The 21,702-nt window shown below is 42.1% G+C and overlaps 1 long non-coding RNA gene across 1 annotated transcript in view; it reads right to left on the bottom strand.

Annotated features, from left to right (window-relative positions):
* Positions 1 to 20,692, bottom strand: part of LOC142033828 (uncharacterized) — a 69,729-nt gene extending 49,037 nt beyond the window's left edge. Inside the window, exons 1-2 of the long non-coding RNA XR_012651348.1 lie at positions 20,613 to 20,692; positions 15,907 to 16,151 (exon numbers count right to left, since the gene is read on the bottom strand). This is a non-coding gene — a long non-coding RNA (uncharacterized LOC142033828). The remainder of the gene's footprint in view (positions 1 to 15,906; positions 16,152 to 20,612) is intronic.
* Between the last annotated feature and the right edge of the window lie 1,010 nt (positions 20,693 to 21,702).

Here is a 21,702-nt window from a genome sequence, read left to right as displayed (position 1 = left end):
TTTTTCAGCCATGCCAGTTACCTATTTTCTGGGCTAGGGTCTATTCAGGACAGAGCTGTAGAACTACTCTGCTGCCCCTAAGTTACTAGGGCTGCCATTCTCATCCATGGGATACCAACTTCACACTTTCCCAGCCATCACCACACACCTCCACTGCAGCAAGGAGGGAAAAGGTTCTTAAAGGATCAAAGTGAGACTTTGATGAAAATGCTTTACAGACACTGATCTAAGGACCTGCCAGGCATATTCCCCCCCCCCCCCCCCAACCAGAGCTACCAGTTTTATATTAGAATATAAGACATATACTTTGTATTTAGGAAGCATGCAAGCTGTGAGCCACTTGCATTGCTGTGTTATTACCAACCCAAGTAATTTCATGTACTTCATTCTACACTCTTCACAGGGTGTTAGAATCCTCTAACTCAAACCCACCATAATAAATCACTGTTATTTTCCTTTGTTCTTCTATTCTGTCTTACCTCGCATCTCTCATTCCAGGGAGTAAGAGTGGCTGAAATTGGCATACGCATGATTTAAACAGTCAACAACATACTGGTTTTACTCAGAAGGGGAAAACCAAGTCCCTTCATCAGGGAAGGATGCTACACTATACAGTTGCTTAATTACAGTTTCTTACTAGTGCTGATTTGGTGGATGAAAAACTGTTTCTTACACACTCATATACAGTCCCTCAAACTTTGTGGCTCTCCCTATAAAGGAAGAAAGGTCTCCTAGGTGGGGAAGGCTATCAGAAAGCAGCAAACTTCACATGCATGTGTGTGTATGTGGTTTTGCCCTGTTCCACACAGGGGGACTTCCATGATTGTGATACTGGGCAAGGTTAACCACCCCTTAACCTCCTCCTAGACCTAGGACTGTTTTGCCTACTGCCTCTACACATCTCAGAAGAAAATAACTTCTTGTGCAAGCCCACAACAGCATATACACTGTTACTATTCACTGAGCCCCCAAAGAAGGAGAGAGTAACTTGATCAATTTACATATTCAACTGTAAAAAAGCAATTTCCTTTAACAAATATTAAGTTTTTCATGCAGAGGAGAGGGGCTTCAGCAAAACAAGCAATGCAGGCCAGAAGACGAGGCAGCCTAATAGTTTCCAGCAAGTGGAAAATCAGAAGGCAAATTTTTACTCTAAATCAGGCAGTGGAGGCACCATAAGCTGGTTCAGCCTGCACCCTAGGTAAGCTTAACCACTGTCTTGCACACAGTCTGAACCAGACCACTAGCCTGGGGAATGCCTACACAATTGTGTCCTGCAGGTGAAAGATGCCTGAGAATCCTGTCGGGTTTATAAGGTTGGAGCCAACTGAAACTGAGCAGCTGGGTCTGTGCCTAGCAGCATAAATTAGTCCAGATTTTCCTGGAAGATTCATACACATACAGAAATCAGGTATATCTGACTAAAACAGCTGCTGGGTGGGGTTTGAAAGGAAGTGTCGAGGCACCTAACTGGGTACTTACGCTTCTTTGTGGAACCGGCTCTTCAAAAACATAGTGCAATTGTATGTGCATCTCCTGTGGTAGCCCATACAAAAGAGATCATACTCTGGGCTCCAAGCTCTTGGTACTGTTCATTTAAGGAATCTCACTCTGGAAAGTCCCAAGCCAGACACTGAAGGTCAAGGCCAGATGTAACCTGAAGATGTTGACATAAAGCTGCTTGATACAGTAGCCAAGAAAATGTGAACCCTTTTTAGCTCCATGTTCTCGAAACTTGTCTCCATAGATAGCTAGTGACATATGGGTACAGTCACTGTTCTAGTTAGCACAGCTTTTCACAGAGCTTAAAGAAACTTTGACTGTGGAGTAGTGCGAACTAAGACCCACCTGCTGGAACTGGCATTGGCTAGTGGATTAGGGTAAATGCTCACAAACCAAGTCAAAATGCTCCACAGCTAACAACTTGACATTAAATCATATTCTTCTATGGAGGAGGTTGCTATGTTTTTGTAATGGAAGGTTTTTCTACTTTTAAACCATGGAGTGTTTAAAAGGGGAAACTCGATATTGATAATAATAAAGACATGAGAACATGGTAAAGGCACTGCATTTTTATAAGGCCAAACTATAAAGATATTTATAACAGTCAGTACCCTTATAACTTCCAAAACATAACCCACAAACAACCATGAAATGAATATGCTTAGGCGACTGCTTGGCTTAATCCAGCGCTAACTGAAATCAATGGAGGGACGTCAGGGATACTGGACTGGGTTCAGAAGTGAGCAAATGAGAAGCACACCACAGAGACTAGTGATCCAGGCAGCCTTCATACAGTAGGCTAAGCACATCAGACACTGACAGATCTTGCACAGGAATTCTCAACGGAAAATCCTCAGTAAGGCAGAGGTTGCCTCATTTTTGAGCTATTATGGGCATATTTTTCAACACCAAAGCTGAGGTCCCAAAGCTGTAACAAAGGCTTTCCATAGGGCTTAGGGGGTTTACTGTGAGTCAGGTTTAGTACACCATCATTCACTTCTTTGCAAATCCTGTTAAATTGTTTCCACTCTCTCACCACTGTGTTTCCAGTAAAGACAGGTTAGCACAGATTAAAGGAAGCAAAAAAGAAAATCTCAGTTGCTTAGCAGTAAAACATATGGACAGTTTCTGCAAACAGCTTGGATGTTTTGAGTGCTTGAGTGCTGAAGGCCTGTACTCAGGGTGTTTCAAACAGGACTGGACAAGAGAAAACTTCCACAATTCTCTACATTTGTCACTGATTCTCAGTGGAGTATCTCTCCTTCTGAGATTTCTGTACTTCCATGGACATTTTCAGTAGGTGTTACATAAAGAAGATCCACCTCCAGATCTCCTAGAGGTCCAAAAGATTTCTGTCTCTCTCCCTCTGCCTTGGCCTTGTGTGGCCTCCAGGAGTACTGCCTGTATGTGACTAGCTGGGAGAAACTCCTCCTACACTTCTACTTCCTTCTGATACTCTCCTTTTCCTGCCTCTGTCCTAGATAATAAAGACTATCTCAGCTGACAAACCAACTCCCCAGGAATTCAGCAGGCTTTAGATCAGGGTCCTCATGGGGACAGAATACAAAGTTGTGTTAATTTAAGGGAGTTGCTATGGTTCTGATGTAAATGTGTATAGAGCATAAGATGAGTTTTTGCTTGACTTATGGAGGCAGCATGAGGACGCACTTGCAGACACACACATGCTGTACAACACTGCCTTTAACTGTGTGCTTGCCAGAGAAAGCACACGTAAAAAAAATTAAGCAACTTACTAAACTTGGCTAAAAAATATTCAGCTGGCATCAAGCAATGCCTCTCCATACACATATATATTTCCCTCAAGACAGTGCAACTAGTTATTAAATACTTTTACTGATGTTAACAGTAGAGCCCTGGTAAACCTGGAGAAATGTCTGTCTCTTTTAAAGATCAGGTTGAGTTTTCTAGGTATAACAGTATGCTGCACTTAAATGGAGAGGAAGCTGCAAAACACATGCCAGAATCTATGCTGTGTACCAGCTGAGTAAATTGATGGTCTTGAACAATTAAGAGGTGCCCATTATAAATGTTCTTTTTTGATGATGGGAAGTAGATGCAGGAGCTCTTCTTTTGCACAAACTCATTGGGGGAGAAAAGCTGTTGATTTATCAGCTGCTGTGCACACTACTCAGGGACTAAGTGCAGTCAGCGGCACCATTCCCCTGTCTGCAGCCAGTGCTTAACTGGCTCCCAGGTAAGGAGAAGTCTGTAGTGGAGACAATGAAGACACCCAGCTCCTCCTTCAGGAAGCACCAAATGAACACAGCCTCTTCTATAATGCATCGCTCACAGATAAGAAACCATGACACCGTAACTTGATCGGGGACCAAATAATGATTTGCACACAGACCACAGTTCCTGGCACCAAACCACATACTGCAGAGTCAAACACTCTGTCTCCTATCCTTAGAGCACAAGTATCTCCGGCACCCAGCTGAGATGGCACAGAAGTGAACTAACGAATAAGACAGGGGAGGCGGGGGAAATACTTTAGTCTTCACCTGAAACACACCGGAAAATTCCCTCAGTGAAGCACTTCCTCTTGAAGCTCCGAGCAGGCTCCAAGCCTGAAGCCTGGCTTCAGCCTTGCATGTTTTCTTCATCAGAATTAGCCTGACAATGCAGGGAAAAATGGCAAAGGGATTTGTTTACACTGTACATGGGCTCCCTGCTCACCTGTTACATGATTAGGTGGTTACATAAATGGTCCAAGATGTCACATTCCTCACCCGGGTACTGACCCTTGAAACAATCCAGGCAACGTGACTCTGAGTAGCTGGAGGGTCTATTTGTGAGAGGATTTGTCGAGCGGGGCTGCAGCATAGAGTGTTCTTTCCATTTTTATGAGTGCGTTCATCAGGGGATCATCATTTGCAGACAGAGAAATTCAGACAGCAAAAATCAGTCTTGATGCGAAGAGTTTCCATCATCTGTTCCAAAACTGGCTGCACATCAATGGAATCTCAATAACGTTTCCCTCACCTTCCTTTTTTCTCAGGACCAGTATAAAGGACAATCAATCACAAGTTCACTAGCTCGCTTCCTTGTTTAAAAACAAGTAGATGATGACCTTGCATAAGATTTTCTCTCCCACCCACCCCTCCACGCTGATTATCTGCTACAGAGCCCAGAGAAATCTGTGAAAACTTTAACACAGACTTCAAAGGGCTCTGTAATCAGCACTTTTTCACCTGTCCCTTTCAAACATGCCCAGCATTTTATGCAGCACATTGTATTCAATAAATCTGGTGCCATTCACCTAGAGACCTCAAAGCATTTCCCAGTCATTAACAGCTCATGATAACAGAAACAAATATTATTCAATGGCTGATTCTATGGCTCCTGAAAATGAGTCTAAGTGAGGGGAAAGGATTTATCCAGGATAATACTGAGTTAGTGCCACGACTGGAATAGGAGACCCACTCTCTCTACCCTAAGGCATGCTTCCTCTATTTGCATACTGGATTTATTTCGAAAAGACTGTGAAGGCAACACGCAGTAAACACCATCCCTGCTTCTCATGGCATATTCCGGAGGGTGGTTCTCACTTGTTGCCCTCTAACACACTATCAAAGCATGTTGTCCAATTTTCAGAAAGAGCAAAGCACCCGGGCAAGGCTGACAGTAATGCTAGCAGGCCACCTGTTGATCCCCAAACAGGCACTTGCCTGCCAGCTATAGGTCTTTCAAGCATAATTGTCCATTAATTCACACAAAAAAAGGAGATGTATAATAGTAGCTATGAACATGGTATAGAGCTGCACTAGTGCTGTATTCACACAACCAGGAACAGCGCTCGTTTAAAGATTATGTATCCCACAAACTGATGCCCCATTATTCTGTGCACCATGGGCTGGCAGATCTTCCAGACTAGAACTCACCCATTTGGTTTTGGCCACCAAAGGAGGAAGGTTTTCTTCTTTTTGATTTTTTTCCCCCCCTTTTTTTTTTTTGTCATTTTCAACAAACATCAAGAAATTATGACAAATATAGACCAAAATGAAAGCTAATGTCACCTGTTACAAATCTTTACTAGGATAAAAATAAAATCTTTCCAAAAAAGCCTCATATCTCTCCATCAATTATAAAGCTCTGGCCTGCAATTACAATTTATTCCCTGTCTCTAATAAAGGTGAGTTTATACGAAAAGAAATCTCATTACTCATAAATTTGCAACATGCTCCAGTTTCTGACGACATACTGGACCTAACTGATCTAGTATATTATTTCCCAGAAAAGGAGTGGCAAAAAGGGGAGGGCAGGTATTGGATTGTCTGGGGGGGATCTCTTAGAGAAGCTATGTGACATGATATCTTGCAGCTGTTTCAATGGATGGTCTCTCTTGCACTTTCAAAGACAAATGATACACCAAAGAGTCAAACTGCTGCTAACTCTATTCTAGTTTACAGGAAGTCTGGGATTTAGGGGAAGGCAGCACATGGGTGATTTGAAAGTTGGCTACAACTCCTGAATTTAAATTTAAGTTACAAGCCCATCTAGCACCCAGTGCAAAGCTCTGGGAAACAACAGCTCTCATTCTGCACAACCTGATAGACCTACATGTCTGAACTGTACCAGGGTCTCTACCTTTTTGCATTTGTTCACATGTGAATGCGACAAGCCCTCCAACACAGGAACTACCTTTTCAATATTCTTGTCTTTCATTTATTTACTTGTGCCTAGTCCAATCCATGACTAATTCCTCTTGGGTCTGCAAGGGGTGACCACAGTCTGTTTAGAAACAACCAGCATATAGTTTTGCTTAGCACATTCAGTAGCATCATATTCAACTGCAAGGATGATTTATTTCCAAAATGTAACATTTACCATTAATGACACTTGTTTCTTGAAAGGTTGCAAGAATAACACTTTAAAGTGTGTAGAAAATAATATATAAACTCAATGTAAACTCCTATAAACTCAACTGCTTCACCTCATTACGCATTTCCAGCCCATGAGGCTTTTGGAAGGAATAGATCAGTGTTCCCTAATTTTCACAGGCCTGAATAAAATAAATAAGCAAGATGACATTAATTTAAAAGAAACCCACCATACAGGTGAAAACTGTTAACATTTCCCCAGTTTCATTAGCATTGAATGACAAAATCTTGCTCACAACTGAACCTGACCATGCAGATCAGCAGATTGGTTGACAATGACATTACAACTATCTGGTTTAGTCAGCAGCAGCCAGAGGAGATCATGCAGCTAGCAACAGAATCATTTTCTTCTTATCATGTATCCTCTTTTTAATCTAATCACCTACAGAGCAGTTTACCTACTTATTTCAGATCAAAGTGGCTTTACTAAACAAAGTTGACACCTTACAAGGTAGCAGTTTCAGATGACTTTTTTAAATGAAGCAATACCTGGAATAAATGAACTGCAGATTCAGGTTTTAAAGACAGGGGAATGTTACCAGGGCCCATGTCAAAGCAGTCTTTTCAAGAATATGTGTCAACAAGCAAACACACACTCCACATGCTGCCACCAGAAACATTTTCCTTCAAAATTAAAAAAAAAAAAAAAAAAGAGAGAACAGGAAAAGCAAGATCCTTAGAATACAGAAATGATGAGCTACTTTTGATCTGTTACCTTTTTTTCTGAACCTTGCAGGATTTTTACTTCAGTTGCAAGAAGCAGCCAACAGAGAAAGTATTTGTACAGATATTTATACAAATTTGTACAAATCCCACCAGCAGGGTTCTCCCAGTTAGTAGTAGGTCAGTCACCTGGCACTGAGTATCACTGTGATCCTCTCTTCCTCCTTTCTTGGGTGGCCAAGAAAGCTATCTAGCTACAGGTGTTGATAATGAAGATAGAGAATGTGTAGCTTTCTGGTATTTTCTTATTTTTACATGTTGAACTCCCACATTTTGACACTCCTGCATTTTGGGAGCCAAACCTGCAATCTAGTTTGTGAAAACACCTTCCCATAATGCTTGCTGAGGAGGGTGGGTTTCAGCCTAATCAGACTACGAAAATCACTGTCTGGAAAAGTTGTGCTGCAGTCACATGGCCTCTCAAAATCATGCGGACTTTCAAAATACCTTGTTCTACGGGGTCTCACCAGGGGAAGCCTTCCCTAGCCTTCTGCTGTGGGGAAAAGCAATTACTCTTACCGCAGGTACTGTTACAGGCCAAGCAGGTCATTAAAAATAGCTAATGGCTTAGCCACTAAACCTTGTCGCTTGCCCATGCATCCTGTTACACTTTCAGCACGCTGGAAATAAATTTAACTAGCTTATGGTAATCAGTCACATCCTTTCATCAAGGAAGAAAATTAGGGAAATAATTGGGTAAAAGATAATGATTTATATGGCCCTTTCTGATGCAGGAGCAAAGAACTGTGTTTACACCATAACAACATCAAATCCTTTCAACATAAACTAATCTAAATTTCTGCCCAGCCATAATTCTCGCTTGGGCTTTTCTGTCTTTATTATAGATTTAAAAAAGGGAGAAGAAATAAATCATAAAAGTGCGTAGGTGTCTGTGGATACACAAGGGAACAGTCACCCAGTTTGTTCCCTATTCATAATAAATCTTTGTATAAAATGATAGGCCAGAATGATTTTCAGGTTAAGAACTGATCTCATGAAACTGGAAACTGCTAACTGTTAGCAAAATTACCCTTGGGTCAAAATTTTGGTCGTACCTGTGCACTCATTTTTTTTCCCTTGCATCTTCTAGTTTACTGTAAAAGTGTCAACCTGTTTGATCATTTTATAATGACAAAAAGGCAGATATAGTAGAGATGAAGAAACAAAAAAAAAGATGGCATGAAAAATAAATAAAACAGAAATTAGTAACAGCTACCATTAGTATACAAACTAAAATTCAACTGAGGGAAAGCACTTGCAAAGATGAGGACAGAACTGGGTAAACCTATCTTTGGCAATGAATGATTCACAGGGGTTGTAATGTGATCGATAACATTTCAGGCCCACATGACTAATCTAAATCTGGTCCAGTTTCACAGTGGTCAAAAGCTGGTACAATCTAATGTGATGCTTGGTTGCTGTATAACTCAGCTGATGATTTAAATCTAATTCCACTCAGAGGGCAGAAGTCGGTATTGTAAGGATGCTGCCCAGGAATCTCAGACGACCAAGGGTTATCTGCCCAAGTAAAACCTTTCCTGCTCCTTTGTGCTCAACATCTATCTTAAGGGGAAGCCTGACCAAACTACGGAACGCTGCACAGCCACACCTGCCTATTTATTTATGTACTGAAACTGTAGTAAACCCCACCATTAGGAAATAAGAATACAACCACTGAGAATACACATACAACATTTCTAATCAACTCAGAAACCATTATTTCTGTCCCCGAGAAGAGATTCACTAAATATGGTACTTTCTCATTCAACATTTATTGCCTTTCATTAACTCCAGATGAAACATGAAGTCTCTAAAAACAAAAATAATATTCTTTTCATTCCCCAAATGCTGGCTTTGCAAACTCAAGCACACATTTACCAGAAAATTAAGCCTTTCTACCAGCACCGATCAGTGCAGTCTGCAGTCCTGCATTATGTGACACAGTCATAGCTCCACAGCGCTCTCTTTAGATGAAGGTCATGTCATGGCTGTCCATCAACCTCTGAATCTGACGGGCTCAATCACCACAGGGTCAAAACCCAGTTCATATCCTGTGGATTGCATGGGAAGCACATAACATTCAGTTCTCTCTCTCATGAAGGCAGCCATCTGGAGCGTTAGAAGAAGCACAGTCTGTAAATATTTATACTGTTTGTCAAAACTACAATGCTCACAGGACTCAGAATGCATCCTACAAGCCAGTCTGGAAACTACAATAGCATCACATTCACTTGCAATAGAAGAATGGCTCCTTCACACCCCTTCTCCACTCAGCCAAAATCGGCTGAAGAAACCAGTCAGAGAACTAGCCTTACTACCTAGCAAATGTAAGCAAGTAAAGGTGTGTCAAGCCTGGGGAAGGCAGGTATCTTCACCTGAAAATCACCTGCCCCAATGATCATATCTGGCACCTTTTAACAATGTCCTGATTTATCCTATCTTGTCTCATATACAAACTGTAGGCAGCCAGTTCAGTTTCATAATTGTACCTCCCTGCATAATGAAACTGAAATGAAAAGCAACCATGTCTCTGACTTCATACTTCAGTACCCATCCTGCCTCAAATATAAGTGCCAAGAGGAAAAAATAAGTGAAACATATACTTTGCATACAACACTCATCAGCTATGAAAACCTCAGCCCATGGAAAGCTAGAAGCATGGCAAAAAATGTCTTCTGTAGATACCCGTTTGGGAGAATTATATATTGGAATTTTAGAGGGGAATGCACACAAAAGCAGCTGTTAACAAGGTACTGATAAAGTGCTGCAAGATGCAGGTCAACCACAGCCACATACGGTAGAATGCTGTTTCTATGATATTCCTCTTACAGTACTGTGAGGCTACACAAACAGCAGTCAGGAAAAGCATAAAAGCATACACACCACAGCATAAAAGTAAAGACCTTTCCAAGTGGAAATTTGCAGCAAGGGTGGAAGAAAGCTCCAAATGTTCCTACAGCCTGTTGACTTACCACCAACAACCCCCATTCAGACTGATCTTCTACTGAGAAACTTATGTTAAAACTTGTTGCTGTAACTGATTTGCATCAGAAATGTGGAGTAAAAAAAAAAAAGAAGTCTTTTAGTACTTAATGAAAGTAAATCCACCCCATGTCATTCAGCACCTTCTTTGCTTCTCGGACCTTTCATATCCCTCCTTACCACCCATTTGAAATTCTGATCAAAAGACACCTTCAGGAAGTTTTTATAGAATAAGCACAGGAGTCTGTGTATCATAGGTTTCCAACCTTCTCAGCAAGCTTATGTTCTTAGGTTGGCTGTTGCCCCCCCCATCTATTTGTAGGTGCCTTCCTCTAGAAAAGCAGTGGACTCTGCCAGCTCTATGCTCCACCAGAGCAGAAGCTGGTCAGAGCAGCAAGCACCATCACCGCGGCAGGAAAGGGAAGCCTACAGCCTCCATACAGAGAGCTCAGTGCCTGGTGCCTACCATTCTCTGCCTTCACTCAGATTTCTGTGTCCACCCGGCTTTTCTATGCTTCTCCTCCAAAAGCTGAAGCAGGAGTAACACATGCAGGTACTGCTGTGCCCTATCTGGAATGCAGCTGGCTTAACTTGCATCTTTTTGCCAGCTAGCCAGAGAGCATTTTCATTTTCAAACCATCACCCGCAGTGATTTCACAGAAAGAACAAGTATTATCCAGCACTACTCAATAGCATTAATTATAATACAAATCTTGTTCTCAGGCTCGTTCGCCTCCTCCCAGGCTTGTACTGGTGCCTGACTCACAATTCACCACAAATTCCCACTCTCCTTCACCACTAAGGGCTGAATAGTAATTTGATGGACACTGGGGATACCACCAGCAGGACAGTTTTTCAAGCCTGTTGGCATCTCAAGAGCTATTGATTTTATTAGTGCCTCTGGCAACTTAGAAAGGACAATCTCTAGGGTTTTGAAGCAGGAATGTAGCTCCCAGAGTGGCTGCTAACCTGGCTGCCTTGCTGTGCTCTTGGAACCAGCTCTGTGGATGGAGGACAATGAAGTGACGCCAGGCACAGCTCCAGCACAAGAAGTGGCTGCAGAGGTTTGTCTCCCTGCTGCAGGCAGGCTGATGAATGAGAGTTACCTGCAGAACCTACCACCCTGTGTCCCACAAAGAAAGTAAGCGGCCTGCTTGGTTTCCTGGATATTTTCCTTTGTTTCTTTTTGAAATTAAGTCTGAACACTGTTTTTAAGATCAGATGAGAGAGCTAATTCTACAGGGTAATATGTAGTTCAAACTAACATCCAAATGCATTCAGTAAGACAAACAAAATTCTACTCGTGAGCCTGGAATTTTCTTGTGGCAGCAGCTTGTCTGCTGCTTTTTGAGTTACAGCTGTACATAGCTGTTAGTGATCAAGTGCTGCAGACCACTTATCAGCCACCACAACTCTTCATATACCTATTCTGCGCTTTTCATTTATTTTGTTCCCTGTTAGGCTTTTATGGCCTAGCTGTTACTATAATAAGAGTAATCCACTCTGGAGACTTGGTGGACATTCAATAGCTCAATATGAGATGGTTTTGCACTGGGGGACCATATAAATAATGGAAAAACATCCAAACCTAACCTGCAAACTTAAGGGACACCTTCACAATCATACTGCTTCTAGCCAATAGGATTTATATTTTAGCATTCATAATTAGACACCTCACCATTGTCAGAGAGGGATAGCAATAAGCGTTTCAACTTACCTTATAACAGAACTAGAACTTAAATATACATGTCTAAGTATGGACCAGACTGGCAACATGAGAAACCTTGGCTGGAGGCAGGAGAATGAAACACCCTCAAATATCAACTCAGAACAAAACACGTCAGATGCAAGAACAGCCTTTAAACAAGCACAGTGACACTGTATTTTGTTTTAAATTTGCTGAAAAAAATGGGACCACAGCTAGAAAACTCAGACAGATGGATTTTCTTCTCTGACAAATCAAACTAGCCTGCAGATTAATAATTCAAAAGAGTATTTTTCCAGCACCCTAAAACATTCATTTTTCTCTTCATTAAACTCACACTAATACAGCATTCTGGGCTGCATCAAAAGAAGCATGACCAGCAGGTCGAGGGAGGTGATTCTCCCCCTCTACTCCGCTCTCGTGAGACCCCACCTGGAGTACTGTGTTCAGCTGTGGGGCCCCCAGCATAAGAGGGACATGGATCTGTTGGAGTGAGTCCAGAGGTGGGCCACAAAGATGATCAGAGGGCTGGAGCACCTCTCCCACAAAGACAGGCTGAGAGAGTTGGGGTTGTTCAGCCTGGAGAAGAGAAGCCTCCAGGGACACCTTATAGTAGCCTTCCAGTACCTCAAGGGGGCCTACAAGAAAGCTGGAGAGGGACTTTTTACAAGGGCATGTAGCAATAGGACAAGGGGTAATGGCTTTAAACTGAAAGAGGGTAGATTTAGATTAGATACAAGGAAGAAGTTCTTCACTGTGAGGGTGGTGAGGCACTGGAACAGGTTGCCCAGAGAGGTTGTGGATGCCCCATCCCTGGCAGTGTTCAAGGCCAGGTTGGATGGGGCTTTGAGCAGCCTGGTCTAGTGGAAGGTGCCCCTGCCCATGGCAGGGGGATTGGAACTAGATGATCTTTAAGGTCCCTTCCAACCCAAATCATTCTATGATTATGATATGTACCAATGGTAGGTTTTACTTCTTTGATCCTGTACTATAGATTGTCAGCAGAGATTTTTACCAGATTTATTCATTGCCTTTGGTAACAGAATGCATTTCAAATTGTGCTTACATACAGAAAACATCCGGAAACTATGATGATTGCCTACAAAAAGTGATGGTTCTTCCTCTAGTGTCAATGTAACCCTTATTCTTTCCAATTCCTTTCACTAAATTGCATATCTAAGTGGAGGTTAAGACTACCACTTTGACCTAGCAATAGGTGTAAGTTTTGTGTTTAAGCCCTCTGCTGAATCAAGGTTTAAAAATGTAGTTCTCCACCTGTGGTCAAGCAGGCCTAGAGAAAGGAAAAGAACACAGGGAGGAAGAAGGCAAAGAGAAAGAAGAGGAAATCTAAAGGAGGAGAAGGAAGAAGATAGAAAAAACAAAGTAGCAATGAGAAAAGAAAAACAACTGTTTGGTTAATAATGTTGTATTTGATATGTATTTCAATCTGTGCATTCTGCAACATGTACTTGGTTTGTTTGATTGCTCACCTCTGTTAAAGGTGAGGTTTCAATTCTATGCTTAGTTGAACCCAATATTTATAAGAAGCATGACTAAGCAATCACTGGGAAATCAAATCTCTGTGGAAAAGGATAATCCTTTAGAAAGGAAATCACTGTAGGCCCCATGAGAGAAGTCATTCCAGATTCAGATCAATTAACACTTTACATATCACTATTACAATACCCTGTATTGTTTATGCCTTTTATATGAGAACTGGAAAGTAGGGAGAAAATAATCATTATAAATTCCTTAAAAAAACATATAGTCAATTTAAAAATAATCCTGTGGCCTGCATGCTGTATGACGGCTATAAATATGGTGAAAATGTATAAATAATACTTGTGACTACAGGTACACATTAGTCAGGAAATAAACATAAACAGTGGCATATCTGACCTTCCAGCATTAGCTTTTTAAAAAATTTTAAGCATCCAAAATGCAAGTAAGGAAATGAAAGTTACTTCACTCGTTGCCCTTAAGTAGGATGTGTAGACACTTTTGCAAATGCCATGAGGTGCCTCTGTGCATCCTTAGGGATATAATTATGTTTTAAAACGTGACACCCTTCACTTAAAAGAGGCAGGTTCTGTAATCAGGCTGCTGGAAATGTGAAGTTGTAAATGTATCAGTCTCTTTGTTCTCCTTCTACCTTGACACAGGCTTGCAATGTTTTGCTCTCAATAAATCACTTTCTTTTTTTAAAACACAGGTGCTCTCTGTAATGTATCACAGTGTCAGTGGCTGATTGCTAGGTGAAGATTAACTGTTGAGCTCATCTAGATTGCTAAAGTAAACTAGATAGATACCTTTGTGCCAATCTGTAAGAGCTCATCAAAACAAAATTGCACAAGCATATTCTTTTGACAATCTTTTTCTGGTAAACTTTTGTCCTCCATCCCTCAAATTTATTCTCTCATTACCTTCTCCCTTTGAAGCAGATGATATCCCCTTTCCTGTCTTCACAAAATCCTTACTTCTCTTAACCTCTACCCAATTCTGCCACATTGTCATTTATCATGCTCAGCCTGCCCAAGCAGACTCTTCGAGTGTGACTCTGGTTTTCTTTTTTTTGACTTACTAAAATGTAGGATGCCCACTCCAAAATCTTGGGACTCCACAGAATTGCTCCATGGGCTCTACCTGGGTTTGGGTGGGGTCTCAACATCAGCAAACACTTCACTGAAGGAGCAAGGATTTTACATACCATAAAATGCTCAGACTGCAATCAGGAAGAGGTTTGCAGTGTCTTGCTGGTCCTCTGTTGTGTTAGACACGTTCCCAGCCAGACAGCCTGACCCTGTAGAGTGATAATCTAATTCCCCTCACTCTCCACTTCCTTGCACTTCTCTCATTATTACAAGTCCTGTTACTGCTTTGAAAAGCACAGCACTTTGAGAAGTGCAGTTTTGCAAATAACTAACTCTCCAAGGCAACTTTTGAAGGAAGCCATCTAGATTGCTCAGAAGCCTGCATCTCTCCAGAAAGAAAGGAGCCTGGAAAAATGAAGTGTCATTCAAATCACCCAAAAAACTTTGGCACCTCTGGTATAACAACAGCTGCAAGCTCCAGAACACAGAAAAAGATGTGTTTAGATGGGTGTACTGTCCTTATGAAAGAAGGCATTAGACTGTCCTTCCTCTGAGGACCCTGGCTGCCAAGCTGACTTACACATTCAGAAAATAAACTGAAAATATACCTTCCTCCTTCTGTCTAATAGAGAGTCTTACCTATCAGTCTGCAAGTAGAATAAAGCAGTATAACCACAGAGACGGGCAAAGACCATTATTTCATTACTTTGGGTCGATCAGAAGGGAGTATTCACTTACACAGCCATGTCACTACCTGACAAACACAAAAAGATACAGTTTCTCACTCATTAGCCCCTACATTTATATCCCTTCTCAGCCTCACAAACTCCCAGTTTCTAAACTGGGATGATCTTCAATTCCAGATGCCAGCAGCAGTTTTGGGGTGGAAAAATGAGCCCCAGACACAGCCCAGCAGCAGTCTACACTTCTAGATTGTAACATTTCATCTCAAACGGCAACCTCTTTGGAACATGGAGAAAACCTTCACAATGGAAACCCCTTGCCCCTGGGTGCAGTGCTGAGGCCTGCAGACCACTGGGGTACCTCCTTCCCCTCCTCCCGCCCTCACCTCAGGGCTCACAGGGCTGTTTCTCACACTTTTTTCTCTCACTCCTCACTGCAGGCGGCATTTTGCCCCTCCTTACACACGCTTTCCCTCAGGCACTCGCCCGTGACTGAGGGGCTCAGCCCTGCCCTGCGGCAGGCCAGCTCGAACCGGCTGGAACCGGCTGTGTCCGGCTGGGGGCAGCCCCGGCCGCTCCTCACAGGGGCCACCCTGCAGCCCCCCGCTGCCAAAACCTTGACACGGGCGCCAAATACAGATCGTAACTTATTTTTCACTGGGGACTGGTCCATGACTGAGAGCTAAAAAGCACAAGTTGGAAGGAAAATAACCATCTGCCACAATAAATAGTTATAATGGATGTGACAGGAGGCATGCACACACTAATAAGGAAAACATAGAAACAACCTATACTGACAACACTTGCTATTTACTCACACGGCTGCATCTCTGCTGGCCTTCATCACCACCAAACAGGCATATCTGCTCAACCCTCTCAGGGACAAGGCAAGGCAAGGCAATTATCCTCTGTTCCAGCGAAGCAAGACATGGTTTGACCCTTGTCGTACAGGATGTTCAGCACAAAAACACCATGCTTTTGGTTGCCATCATAGTCCCTGGGTGTTGAGGTCAGTCTCCAACCTGAAGTATTTGTTCACAAATCATCACCAAAACCTTTAAGTCTGAAAAAAACCCCCAATAAACTACCATTAGCAAATGAGAAATTTTTAAATCTGCACCCCATACCTATGACACAGGTTGACAATTGTAGAGTTGTGCTGCTCCAGTAACACTACTAAGGAGGTTTTTAGATTTCTACTGATAGAAAAATGCTGTGTGTTTTACTACTAGATGTAAGAAATTAAATTGCTTTAGAAACAAAGGAGAACATAGAGCAAACAGCAGATATCAAATATATACTTAATTGAGCATTTTATGTTAGAAGCTAAAGAACCTCTGGCAAAACCACCATCTACTGCTAACTGGTGTACCTCCATGAAGGCTAACACACTGAGCAAATTTATACCTGCTAAAGATCTGATCAACATGGGTATGCACATATCTGCTTCTACTGTTAACGTATCATCCCATACAGTTTTCCCTGCAGTTGTACTGGAAGTCCGAAATGCAGCTACATCTCATTTTGAAACATCTCTGTATTTTCATGTCAGTCACTTAGCAACTCATTATGTGAGAAGAAAAATAAAGTATCCGCCTTTAAGAAGAGCAACAGTGTCATGGAGATGGCAGCCCTCTCTTTTTCCACACCTCAAACACATTTCCATCACACCACAATGAGCTTTTAGCCTAGCCCCACACTCAGGGAACAGCTTTGTCTCCCCACTGCCCTGACACTTTCCTTGTTATGATAATGAAAAAAAAAGCAGGGCATCAGCTATGCTAGTACAGAAACCCTTCACCAGGGATGTAATTGACGTCATCCTAACCCCCCGCACAGAGGACATTAGGAAATTATTAGAAGTAGGAACTTTGGGGATAAAATGGATAAAAATCATTAGGCAACAGGTAAGAAGTATCCTCCATTACGTGTCCCTGAGGCAGCTTTCCCCCAGCCATCTCCACTCTCGGCAGGTAACTCAGCAGAACAGCGTTCTGGCACCTCTCTAATCTACTGCAACTTGTACCAGCATTTGCTGTAAGCACGAGCTGAAATTTCATACTCGAAATAGTTATTAAGGCCTCTTACTATTGTAAATCATATGCAAAATAGCCAGAGCAATTTCAGCAGGGTGTTTATAGGCATTTGAACAGCTGTTCTAAAGTAACAGATCTTTCATCCGCACAGTTATTTCTTGTGTCTTGAAGTGATGAAGATTTGGGAACAAAATATTCTTGCATGGAAGAACGCCGCTACTTGGTAATTAAGCATGTTGTAATTCATGGCACTAGAGGAATGCCAGCAAGGCAGGATTGTCCTCTGATTAGGATAAGAAAAAAGGATTCAGGAAACAAACCAGGTTTTGCCATGTTTTCCTTGTTAGTCTCTTCAAGGCCCTGTTCTCTGCCTATAAAACAGGAAGAACAGTGGTCCCTTGTGAAACAGAGAAACTGATCTCATTTGTCATGTCCAGACTCTGCTGTATATGTTATTAAATATTATTGCATACTACTAATAAAGTTGAGTTTATTGTGGTGACAGGTGCAATCAATGAACAGTATCATGACATTTCCAAGAACACAGTAGAAAAGATAAGAAAAAGCAAAACCTGTAACAGACTGGAGATCTCTGAGGAAAACATGCTTTGCACAAACGGTTGAATTATCCTGGACCATTTGTGATAAATGGGCTATGGATTCTGGAAAAAACAGTTGGGTAAATGTGACTGGCCAGATGGAGGAACATCCCTTCAAATAGCAGAACAGAAAGTGCCACCGCGAACATTTTGGTGGCCCATAGAACTAACCCTTCTCTCCTACATCAAGTCTAGAGCCAAAAATAAAAAAAGGTTTTAAAAGGGGTTTACTTGATCATCTGCTACTTAGCTTTACAAAGATGGAAGTAGAAAATTGATGAAACAATGACTCTAAAGAATAGTAGTTGAGACATACTAGCAAAAAAAAGCTAACGGAAAGAGCCTGTAGCCAGAGCTCCCCTGTAAAGTGCTGAAAACTTCAAGGGTCACTTCAGTGAACTAGAAAAGCATGCAAAAAGCAGCCAAAAGGTTTAATAAACTGAAGTATCTTGAGCAATCTGGGGGATTAAGCATTGTTTTCTCTGGAGTTTACAACCTTGCCTGCAGGAAGGAATAATTGAAAAGTTATTCTAGTGGTTATGAGCTGCTGAGGTGCGAAATGCACCACGTGCAGCTGCCTACTCAGCTCCAGTTTTCACTGACGCACAATACCACCTAAGTAGCCACTGCCTTCAGTTGTGTTCCTAGTGTACTAGAAAAAAGGGTTGTACTTTTTTCTAAAGGAACTAAAATACCATTGACATAACACCTTGGCCAGAAAAGTCCTCAGTTATCTTGTTGGATTATGTTTCTCTTCAGACACATGAACATGTACGTGTAGCACTTAGGGTCTTTTCCAACCTAAATGATTCTATGAAATTATACAAACACCTCTGAAAATTACCTTGCAAAATTTTCAGTTAAGAACAAACTAAACCACTTTAAAATGAGACCCTGACTCTTTAAATAATGGAAATCTGGGAAAAGATAGCTTAACGTATGGCTTTGCTTCTCTGAGTAGACCACGTTGCTCTCTCCTGACCAGAAGTGGTTAAAACTATACCATCAACAGAATCTGCAGCCCACTGTGTGGAGTGTGCAGAGTTCATGGAAGTTGGAAATATAGCTGGCATTTGAATAGGACAAGGGAACAGCAAAGACATCTAATATCTGTTACAAATTCATGTGGCCAGATGCCAAATACATGGTGGTCCTGGACAGGGGTAGGATGTAGACTCTTTCACCACTCATACTGTAGTGAATTGCCATTTACTTAACTTAGCACCATGTCCCACGGCCTAAGATCTTTATTTATTGCTCTGATTTCCCCTAAAAATAATCCTGCCTGACCTCTTCAAAGGCTAGATTAAGTAGAGGAGCTGCACAGCAGGACCACATGTTGTCAAGGCAGCCACTCTGGACAATTGGTAAGCAACACCTTATTAAAGCAAAGACGTGAGTGTGGGGCTTCTGATCACACCAGGATAAGTTTCCTCTTCCTGGTTTGGGAATTGATCCTCAGGAAAGAGCAGTCCCAGACTGTGCTCATGCACTGTCTGTGTTTACAAAAGAACAGAGTGGAAGTTGACCTTGCCTGCAGAGAGGACCAAAGGGCAGACTCCTGAAGTCCCCTGGCATACTTACAATCAGCATGCTTGTTGTTTACAGCTTTCTTTTCAAATTTAGAAACAGAGCCTTTTCTCATCTCACTTGTTCCTGGCTGCAGAAAGGTCTCCAGCTATTTACGTATGTTGCAGAGGTGCCAAAAGACACACAACACGGCTGGCAGCTTCCAGGGCGCTTGGCTCCACTAACACTGCAACTATCCAGAGTTTTTTGGAAGCTACTTTATTCCAGCAAATCTTTTTTTCTGGGGACACTTTGATCTGAGAACTTCTATGTATATACGCTTCCTAGCCTGATACTCTTTTTTAGAGTTCATAATTAGACAAAGGGTGCAGAATGGCTTCACATCCTTGATAGCCTGTTAGCAACTCATTTATTAATTATCCATGCATGAACTGGCTCAGATGAAGTACAGATTTTTTAACCTATCACACAAGACATGAGATGCACTGCAGTTTGGTAAATGGTATAGTTATCATGTCTTCATGTATACTGCATCTTTAAATCTACTGAAGCAAAGACATATGCAGAGAGCAGGAACCATTTGTTCATTCTGTCAAGCACAGAGTGGTTTAAAGTTACAATTCATATTGGTTTGGTTTGCTTCTCCAACAAACACAAAAACTTTGGCTTTCTTAAAAAATGAAAATTATGAAGAAAATTTGTAGTGATATTAAAAATTTAACTTTTGTTTCAATTAAGAGCCCCAAATTGAATTATTTTTCACTTCCCTCTCTCTTTCTTTTCAATTTGGGAAAAGAAATCAGAGACAAAAATATGATGGAACTAAACCATAACTTGTTTGCATCACTTCCTTCTATGTTTTTTACTTAAAAAGTCTACAAATAAAGGAGAAACTGAAAAGACTGAGGAAAACATAATTTGGCTTTCCATTCTTCTCCATGATACTTTTTGGTTTTCCTACGAACCCTCCCATGGTTAGAACTCATTCATGGTGAAACACTTTTGTCCCTTACTGTTTCTAGGTAACCTCAATTAAAAGCCATGCAGAGGGACAACGAAACATTGCCAACATACCAGTCATGCACTGTACGATAAAAATAAGTTCCTTTTTTGTGTGTTTATGTTTTGGTGCTTCTGCATGTCAGAATATTCCTCAGTTCATAGGAGCTGGGAAGGGTTACTTCAATTACTTTTTTGCTACCCTCCAATGCTGTCCTCTTCTCCAGTTTCCCCAGCATATTGCACTTCTCCTATGCCCTTCTCATTCAGATCCCCTTCCAGTATCACCACTGGCTTACACGTCAAGCAGAATTCTTCCTGCAGCTTCTCACCAACCATCTCAAGATTGTCTCTCATCACCTCCTTTTGGAGCAGACCCCCCTCAGGTGTGGACAAACTCCTAGCTGCCACTGCTTCCTGAGTTCCCACGTGTGCTGCTTCTTGACGCTGTAGTCTGATGTGAAGGTGAACCTCAAACAAGAGGAGATGACAAGTAATGCCTGGGCCTAGCAGCTGCTTCAGCCAGTCACCATGGATGATATGCAAACCTCAATTGGGAACTGGATGGGTATTTTAAGAACGACAGATGCACCATTGGAAAGTAGCCCGTTTAACCCATGGTGATACCAGCTGTGAGGGATGACACACAGCAGCATGTACACTTTAGCAACTGAGCACTCAAAAGAATGTGGTATTTCTTAGCACAACCTAAAGCACATCGACACAGGCTGTTCAAGCCATGATGGATGGCATCTTATATAGACAGTAAATACTAGTGGGCTCTCTCTGAGCAGCAGAAGAATACAGGGTGTTAGAGGAAAATGTTAGCATATATGGAAAACAGGTGGATTCAGTCTGGAACCAGAAAGCACAGAGGTGGATCATGGGGGAGGGAAAAGCAAATTGCAAGGGAGGAAACAATGCAATAGAGAGAAAAGACAACTGGGGGCTGGAAATCACAGTGAGGAAAACCCGTGCGCATACCCCCGATGAAGAGAGTCCCCTCCCTCTGCTGAGCTTCCGGGCACGAAAGCTTGGGCAGAGCCTCAAGAAACCCTCAGCATGCTGACGGCTCTGACTGAAAATATGAGTCATCAGCCCCCAGGATGACTCACGGCCGCACTCCTCCACCCTGAGCGGCAAACGAAAATATAGATGAAGAGGAAGGTCGGGCTGAGGACAGTACTACAAGCCAGGGAATTTCTCAGCCTCTCACTATGTCAACACTCATGTCATGAATCTTTTCACATTCAGCAGTTGGTGGCTGAGGAGGAGACAGCAGTGACCATCTGGGGAAGGAGAGAGCGGTGCCATCCTCCCTCATGTTGCCTGCCAGGGAGGGAGACATTTTGGCAACAGAAGTAAGTACCTGAGAGACAGAAAAAGGGCAACTGGTACTCAGTAGCTAGTTAGCAGGTGAACTAGGAACATGAAGGGGAAAATCACAAAG

The sequence above is a fragment of the Buteo buteo genome, chromosome 8 (assembly GCF_964188355.1).
Source record: "Buteo buteo chromosome 8, bButBut1.hap1.1, whole genome shotgun sequence".
In the NCBI taxonomy this organism is placed as follows: Eukaryota; Metazoa; Chordata; class Aves; order Accipitriformes; family Accipitridae; genus Buteo; species Buteo buteo.
Note: the sequence above shows the minus strand (reverse complement) of the source record. Positions and strands in the feature narration are given on the sequence as shown.